Genomic DNA, 8,490 nt, shown 5'->3' on the forward strand with positions numbered 1-8,490 from the left:
GGGAGAATCTTTGATAAGGTAATATCGGTTTGTAATATAGACCAGTGTTTGGCCAGACATTTCCTCATCTGCCCCCACCTGTCATGGTAGGTAGTGACATACCTGATTGTCGAATCCACATTTCTCTTGGTGGTAGGGTGAAGGAGTTGGATCCGTGTTGAACGCCTTGCCCTCTCATATGCCCTGTTAAAGGGAATGTGTTGCCAGAAAAACATGTTTTTTTTTTAAAAATTAAACATTTAGTGTGTGGGTGATTAAACATTGTTCCAATTTTTTTTATTTTTTTTAAGAGTCAGGAAATATTATAAATTGTATTCAATTGGATTCAATTTTATAGTATTTCCCATTTCTGGTCACTAGATGGAGCCATTCACAAAATTGCAGCATTGCATGTGGTAAAGCAACCACATAGCTTTTCTGCTGCAAATTTTGGGAAAAGTGACTCGCTCTAGTGAGCTCACAGAATCCCCCCTCCCTTATCCTGGCAAGTGCCAGGAGAGGGAGGGCTTTCAATGTCTTCAAACCTCCTTACATTGTGTGCCGCCATTTTCAAAGCGACTACACAGTGGAAGGAGGTTGTAGTGCGAGCATACCTGCGAGGAGACGCTCTGAGGAGGACCAGGAACATCGAGGCGGACCAGGACCATCGAGGCGGACCAGGACCATCGAGGCGGACCAGGACCATCGAGGCGGACCAGGACCATCGAGGCGGACCAGGACCATCGAGGCGGACCAGGACCAGCGAGGGGACACTTCGAGGACGAGGCGGCCAAGGAAGGACCAGTGTGTCGGACGTGGAAGGACGAGCGAGGCGACGGAGGAGGAGCAGCGAGTCGGACGAGGAGGACAAGGAAGGACGAGGTGTTCCAGGGAATCGGACGTGGAAGGACGAGCGAGGCGACGGTGGAGGACGAGCGAGGCGACGTAGGAGGACGAGCGAGGCGACGTAGGAGGACGAGCGAGGCGACTTGGGAGGACCACCGTGGGGGAACAGCGAGGCGGTAAGTAACGCCGAAATAGGCATCATGTGTCATCATATCAGGGAGGCCTGTGTCATCATACGGGAGGCCGGTGCCATCATATCAGGGAGGCCTGTGGCATCATACGGGAGGCCTGTGCCATCAAATCAGGGAGGCCTGTGGCATCATATAGGGGAGGCCTGTGGCATCATATAGGGGAGGCCTGTGGCATCATATGGGGGAGGCCTGTGGCATCATATAGGGGAGGCCTGTGGCATCATATAGGGGAGGCCTGTGCCATCATACGGGAGGCCTGTGCCATCATATCAGGGAGGCCTGTGGCATCATACGGGAGGCCTGTGCCATCAAATCAGGGAGGCCTGTGGCATCATATAGGGGAGGCCTGTGGCATCATATAGGGGAGGCCTGTGGCATCATATAGGGGAGGCCTGTGGCATCATATAGGGGAGGCCTGTGGCATCATATAGGGGAGGCCTGTGCCATCATACGGGAGGCCTGTGCCATCATATCGGGGAGGCCTGTGGCATCATATAGGGGAGGCCTGTGGCATCATATAGGGGAGGCCTGTGGCATCATATAGGGGAGGCCTGTGCCATCATACGGGAGGCCTGTGCCATCATATCGGGGAGGCCTGTGGCATCACATAGGGGAGGCCTGTGGCATCATATAGGGGAGGTCTGTGGCATCATATACGGGAGGCCTGTGTCAGCATATCATGGAGGCCTGTGGCAGCAAAAGCAGAGTGTCATCATTTCCAGTGTTGTAGCGTATACCTTGTGGCAGCGTATACCTTGTGGCAGCGTATACCTTGTGGCAGCGTATAGGTTGGCTCAGCGTATACCTTGTGGCAGCGTATACCTTGTGGCAGCGTATACCTTGTGGCAGCGTATACCTTGTGGCAGCGTATAGGTTGGCTCAGCGTATACCTTGTGGCAGCGTCTACCTTGTGGCAGCGTATACCTTGTGGCAGCGTATACCTTGTGGCAGCGTATACGTTGTGGCAGCGTATACCTTGTTGCAGCGTATACCTTGTGGCAGCGTATACCTTGTGGCAGCGTATACCTTGTGGCAGCGTATAGGTTGGCTCAGCGTATACGTTGTGGCAGCGTATACCTTGTGGCAGCGTATACCTTGTGGCAGCGTCTACCTTGTGGCAGCGTATACCTTGTGGCAGCGTATACCTTGTGGCAGCGTATACGTTGTGGCAGCGTATACCTTGTTGCAGCGTATACCTTGTGGCAGCGTATACCTTGTGGCAGCGTATAGGTTGGCTCAGCGTATACCTTGTGGCAGCGTATAGGTTGGCTCAGCGTATACCTTGTGGCAGCGTATACCTTGTGGCAGCGTATACCTTGTGGCAGCGTATACCTTGTGGCAGCGTATACCTTGTGGCAGCGTATACCTTGTGGCAGCGTATACCTTGTGGCAGCGTATACCTTGTGGCAGCGTATACCTTGTGGCAGCGTATACGTTGTGGCAGCGTATACCTTGTGGCAGCGTATACCTTGTGGCAGCGTATACCTTGTGGCAGCGTATACCTTGTGGCAGCGTATACCTTGTTGCAGCGTATACCTTGTGGCAGCGTATACCTTGTGGCAGCGTATAGGTTGGCTCAGCGTATACCTTGTGGCAGCGTATAGGTTGGCTCAGCGTATACCTTGTGGCAGCGTATACCTTGTGGCAGCGTATACCTTGTGGCAGCGTATACCTTGTGGCAGCGTATACCTTGTGGCAGCGTATACCTTGTGGCAGCGTATACCTTGTGGCAGCGTATACGTTGTGGCAGCGTATACCTTGTGGCAGCGTATACCTTGTGGCAGCGTCTACCTTGTGGCAGCGTATACCTTGTGGCAGCGTATACCTTGTGGCAGCGTATACGTTGTGGCAGCGTATACCTTGTTGCAGCGTATACCTTGTGGCAGCGTATACCTTGTGGCAGCGTATAGGTTGGCTCAGCGTATACCTTGTGGCAGCGTATAGGTTGGCTCAGCGTATACCTTGTGGCAGCGTATACCTTGTGGCAGCGTATACCTTGTGGCAGCGTATACCTTGTGGCAGCGTATACCTTGTGGCAGCGTATACCTTGTGGCAGCGTATACGTTGTGGCAGCGTATACCTTGTGGCAGCGTATACGTTGTGGCAGCGTATACCTTGTTGCAGCGTATACCTTGTGGCAGCGTATACCTTGTGGCAGCGTATAGGTTGGCTCAGCGTATACCTTGTGGCAGCGTATAGGTTGGCTCAGCGTATACCTTGTGGCAGCGTATACCTTGTGGCAGCGTGTACCTTGTGGCAGCGTATAGGTTGGCTCAGCGTATACCTTGTGGCAGCGTATACGTTGTGGCAGCGTGTACCTTGTGGCAGCGTATAGGTTGGCTCAGCGTATACCTTGTGGCAGCGTATACCTTGTGGCAGCGTATACCTTGTGGCAGCGTATACGTTGTGGCAGCGTATACCTTGTGGCAGCGTATACCTTGTGGCAGCGTATACCTTGTGGCAGCGTATACCTTGTGGCAGCGTATACCTTGTTGCAGCGTATACCTTGTGGCAGCGTATACCTTGTGGCAGCGTATAGGTTGGCTCAGCGTATACCTTGTGGCAGCGTATAGGTTGGCTCAGCGTATACCTTGTGGCAGCGTATACCTTGTGGCAGCGTATACCTTGTGGCAGCGTATACCTTGTGGCAGCGTATACCTTGTGGCAGCGTATACCTTGTGGCAGCGTATACCTTGTGGCAGCGTATACCTTGTGGCAGCGTATACCTTGTGGCAGCGTATACCTTGTGGCAGCGTATACCTTGTGGCAGCGTATACCTTGTGGCAGCGTATACCTTGTGGCAGCGTCTACCTTGTGGCAGCGTATACCTTGTGGCAGCGTATACCTTGTGGCAGCGTATACGTTGTGGCAGCGTATACCTTGTTGCAGCGTATACCTTGTGGCAGCGTATACCTTGTGGCAGCGTATAGGTTGGCTCAGCGTATACCTTGTGGCAGCGTATAGGTTGGCTCAGCATATACCTTGTGGCAGCGTATACCTTGTGGCAGCGTATACCTTGTGGCAGCGTATACCTTGTGGCAGCGTATACCTTGTGGCAGCGTATACCTTGTGGCAGCGTATACGTTGTGGCAGCGTATACCTTGTGGCAGCGTATACGTTGTGGCAGCGTATACCTTGTTGCAGCGTATACCTTGTGGCAGCGTATACCTTGTGGCAGCGTATAGGTTGGCTCAGCGTATACCTTGTGGCAGCGTATAGGTTGGCTCAGCGTATACCTTGTGGCAGCGTATACCTTGTGGCAGCGTGTACCTTGTGGCAGCGTATAGGTTGGCTCAGCGTATACCTTGTGGCAGCGTATACGTTGTGGCAGCGTATAGGTTGCGTATAGCATTTCCAGAGTGGCAGCATTTCCATAGTGGCAGCATTTAGAGTGTGGCAGCATTTAGAGTGTGGCAGCATTTAGAGTGTGGCAGCATTTAGAGTGTGGCAGCATTTAGAGTGTGGCAGCATTCAGAGTGTGTCAGCATTTAGAGTGTGGCAGCATTTAGAGTGTGGCAGCATTTAGAGTGTGGCAGCATTTAGAGTGTGGCAGCATTTAGAGTGTGGCAGCATTCAGAGTGTGTCAGCATTTAGAGTGTGGCAGCATTTAGAGTGTGGCAGCATTTAGAGTGTGGCAGCATTTAGAGTGTGGCTGCATTTAGTGTGGGAGCATTTAGAGTGTGGCAGCATTTAGAGTGTGGCAGCATTTAGAGTGTGGCAGCATTCAGAGTGTGTCAGCATTTAGAGTGTGGCAGCATTTAGAGTGTGGCAGCATTTAGAGTGTGGCAGCATTTAGAGTGTGGCTGCATTTAGAGTGTGGCAGCATTTAGAGTGTGGCAGCATTTAGAGTGTGGCAGCATTTAGAGTGTGGCAGCATTTAGAGTGTGGCAGCATTTAGAGTGTGGCTGCATTTTGAGTGTGGCAGCATTTAGAGTGTGGCAGCTATTTGTACATCACTTTATCTAATCACACAATGTGTGTGACTTTTTGATCAGCAGTTTACCAGGAGGAGAGGGAGCGCGCCAGTGAAAACACAACCGTGAGGAGTGTATTCGAGGAGCATAGATACTTTGAACAGGTGCGGGAGCGAGGGGACTACCCTAAACGTACAATAATTGGCAATTATGTTTTTTTAAATATATTATTGTACTTCTTTTAACAGGAGGCAAAGCAACGCTATCAGATACAGACGACGACAGCAGCAACCAGAGCGGATTACCAACGTTTAGACGAACAGGCCATTCTGAGCAGCATAAGTTACGAATTCTAGAAAGTAAGTAATCCCTAACATAGGTAGTTCATATAAACATACATGACACACAAGTTCATCAGAGGAGCCAAACTATGTAGAGTGAGCAGACAGGGATGACATTCTTCAAAAGCGACCATGTTGCGCATAGTGCAATGCTTGAAGTTGATCAATCCATTCCTAAATTATTTATTTTATTCTTCTGTAGGAAATATAACTTTGACATGCCGCATGATTGGCTGAAACGTTCTGTAATACAATGTGAAGGTACGGTGGTAATATGTGACAAAGAAAGGGGTTTTCACCTGCTGCTAAAGGATCCGGTTTGATGATGAGATGAGGGAAACAAGTTGTTTTCATCTGCTGGTGAAGGTCCATAAACCTGTGACGAAGCAAGTTTTTGTCATCTGCTGATAACTTCTTAGTGATTGTCGTTGACATGTGTGTATTTGCAATCTAAATCTCTTTTACATTTCCGTCTACAAAATTCTACTTTTATATGTTGGTCCCTATCCGTCGATGTTGACTTTTTAACCGAACTATATTTTTGTGACTATGTTACCCAAACTTTTTGTGTTATGCATGTAAGTTTTATATTTGTGTTTATGATGGGACACTTCAAATGTGTTACTGTGGAAGGCAGTTATGGCTTCATCAATAAAAAAAAATTGGTTTATAAATGCTATTCTCTTTAATTCACTGTCTCTATTACATACAAACAAATCAAAACAAAAAATGTGTTGGTCAGCCAAAAAAAACTATACTCAAACATTGACATGGTGAAACTGTATGGCACTGAGATCATTGACGGTTTTACAATGATAGTCTAAAAAGACACACTATTTTGTGCCTTGGTGAACCGTAAATTCCCAGTGCCAAACAGTTACCTATAAACAAGGTAACATGTAGAATACTCACTTCTCCACATGACAATCTACAACACAACATAGGTCACATTTGTGTGATAAATATGGGTGACTTCGCAAGCGGTGATCCAAGAACTGCCACAAATGTGATGTTATGTCTTCAAAAAACGCTGTGGTCAATATAATTTTAGCCAAACTATAGTTTTACTCTTGCACTTAGAAAAGGCAAACTCACACATCTAAATTGGAATAGTAAGTATGGTAGTACACAAATACACCTGATTCGGGGTATCAACTATCTTTATGTAATCCATCGCTATTAACGTAATGATCTTTTCTCATGCCATAATATTTACATTTACTTTTTTGATAGAAATGCCGTCGTGCATTGTCTCTAGTTGTGACAGTCGGTCTAATCGAGCTACTTACTCTCAAGGAGTGACCCTGCATGTTTTCCCAGGCAACATTGACAAGATAAAAGTTTGGCTCCAACAGGCCAGACAATCGTTGGACAATCTAGATGCACTCTCACAACGAATTTTTGATGGGAAAAAACAAGATTTATTTAGACTATGTTCCAAACACTTTGCAGAAGACTGTTATGTTTTTAAGTCGGAAAAGAAGATACGATGGCTGAAGGAAAGTGCAATTCCCACGATATTCCCTTATCAGGAAACAGAGTGTCCACCATCTAAACGGAAACGTACAGAAGAGGAAGACACTTATTCTTGTGCAACACAATGCATGCAATTGCCTTTGCCTACTACATCCACCAACAGAATTACATACGCTTCGACCGGTACCTCAATGCAAAACGATCCACCAACGTCAATGTCCAAAGTCATGGGAGTGAAACATGTAAAAATTGGTGTCAAGAGGAAATTTTTCGAAAGAAATGCAGCAACAAACACCCCACATACGACATTGTCAACGAGAGCCACCAACACACCTTTCAAAAGAATAAGAGATGCAACCACTCAATCACACATCTTCACAGTGGATAGAGGATGCCAGTTTCCAGAGGAAGAACTTTGTTTTGCTAACGAAATAACAATGAAGTTGGATCATTTTTACCCATCTACGTTCTCAACCCCCCGCTTACAAAGACAAACATCAAGCAAAGTCATATTTGAGGATCCCGAGGAAAGCTTTGTTTCTTCTACTGTCATAAATGATCCAACAGATCTGGACTACGAACCACCAGATTCTAGTTTATCATTTGACAACGTGACAACAAATTTGTTTTCCGAACCAGCAGATGAAGAGCTAGTAAAAGAACGTAAATTTTTGGTTTTTGAATCGGCTTTAGATGTACTGGTTGCTCAGTGCGCGTGTTTCTGTGGCCACAAAATTGAAAACACAGTCAAATTCCAGCAAGGTACCTATCTTTCGCTACAAGGGAAATGTCCCAATGGACATGATTATTTTTGGGAAAGTCAACCCAAGTGTAATCGTATCCCGGTTGGGAATGTTCTGATTGCAGCTTCCATTTTATTTAATGGTGGGAACTATGCCAAGATGTCTGACATTTGTAAATCGATTGGGGTGCAATTTATTTCACATTCCACTTTCTTTCGTCACCAAAGAAAATTCTTATTTCCAGTGGTGGACATTCACTGGAAACAAGAAAAAATGGAACTTCATAAAGAAATCAAACAAACACCATTGTGTCTCCTTGGTGACGGACAATGTGATAGCCCTGGGCATAATGCAAAATATTGTGTGTACACATTGATGGATTACAAGAGCGACAAGATTGTTGACTTTGAAATCGTTCAGGTTACACAAACCACATCTTCTGTGGCTATGGAAAGTTTGGCCTTTCAAAACTGTCTCAACCGTGTTATTCAAGATGGGCTCAATGTGTATGTTCTTGCAACAGACCGTCATGTCTCCATACGCAAAAAAATACGTGAACAATACCCCGAGATTGGACATCAATTTGATATATGGCATTATGCTAAGTCCATTCGTAAGAAGCTGAAGGCTGCAAGTAAAAAAAAAAACTGTTCACAAATTGTTGATTGGATCACGTCAATAACCAATCATTTTTGGTACTGCTGTAGTACTAGTTGCGGCAATGTGGATGTGCTGCGGGAAAAATGGCTCTCTCTACTTCAACATATTTGTAATGTACATGAATTCCCGGGGGACATTCTCACACAATGTGATCACAGATGTTTAGACATTGATGACGATCGCAAACACAATTGGATGTCAACAACATCGGCAGCCTATCATGCGCTAGAAAAGATTGTCAAAGATAAACAATTATTGAAAGACTTGCCCCACTTGTCATCTTTCTGTCATACAGGAAAAATCGAGGTATTCCACAGCTTTATTCTAAAATACAGACCGA

General features: G+C 46.7%; 1 long non-coding RNA gene across 2 annotated transcripts; it reads left to right on the top strand.

Annotated features, from left to right (window-relative positions):
* Window positions 1-929: 929 nt before the first annotated feature.
* LOC142697929 (uncharacterized) lies at window positions 930-5,633 on the top strand. Of its 2 annotated transcripts, none has more exons than XR_012865616.1 (4): window positions 930-1,001; window positions 5,012-5,094; window positions 5,179-5,289; window positions 5,474-5,633. It is a non-coding gene; the product is annotated as an uncharacterized LOC142697929 (long non-coding RNA). The 2 variants fall into 2 exon arrangements; XR_012865617.1 differs by having other exon boundaries at window positions 934-1,001; window positions 5,015-5,094.
* Window positions 5,634-8,490: the final 2,857 nt, after the last annotated feature.

This window comes from Rhinoderma darwinii, assembly GCF_050947455.1.
Source record: "Rhinoderma darwinii isolate aRhiDar2 chromosome 10 unlocalized genomic scaffold, aRhiDar2.hap1 SUPER_10_unloc_10, whole genome shotgun sequence".
Taxonomy (NCBI): Eukaryota; Metazoa; Chordata; class Amphibia; order Anura; family Rhinodermatidae; genus Rhinoderma; species Rhinoderma darwinii.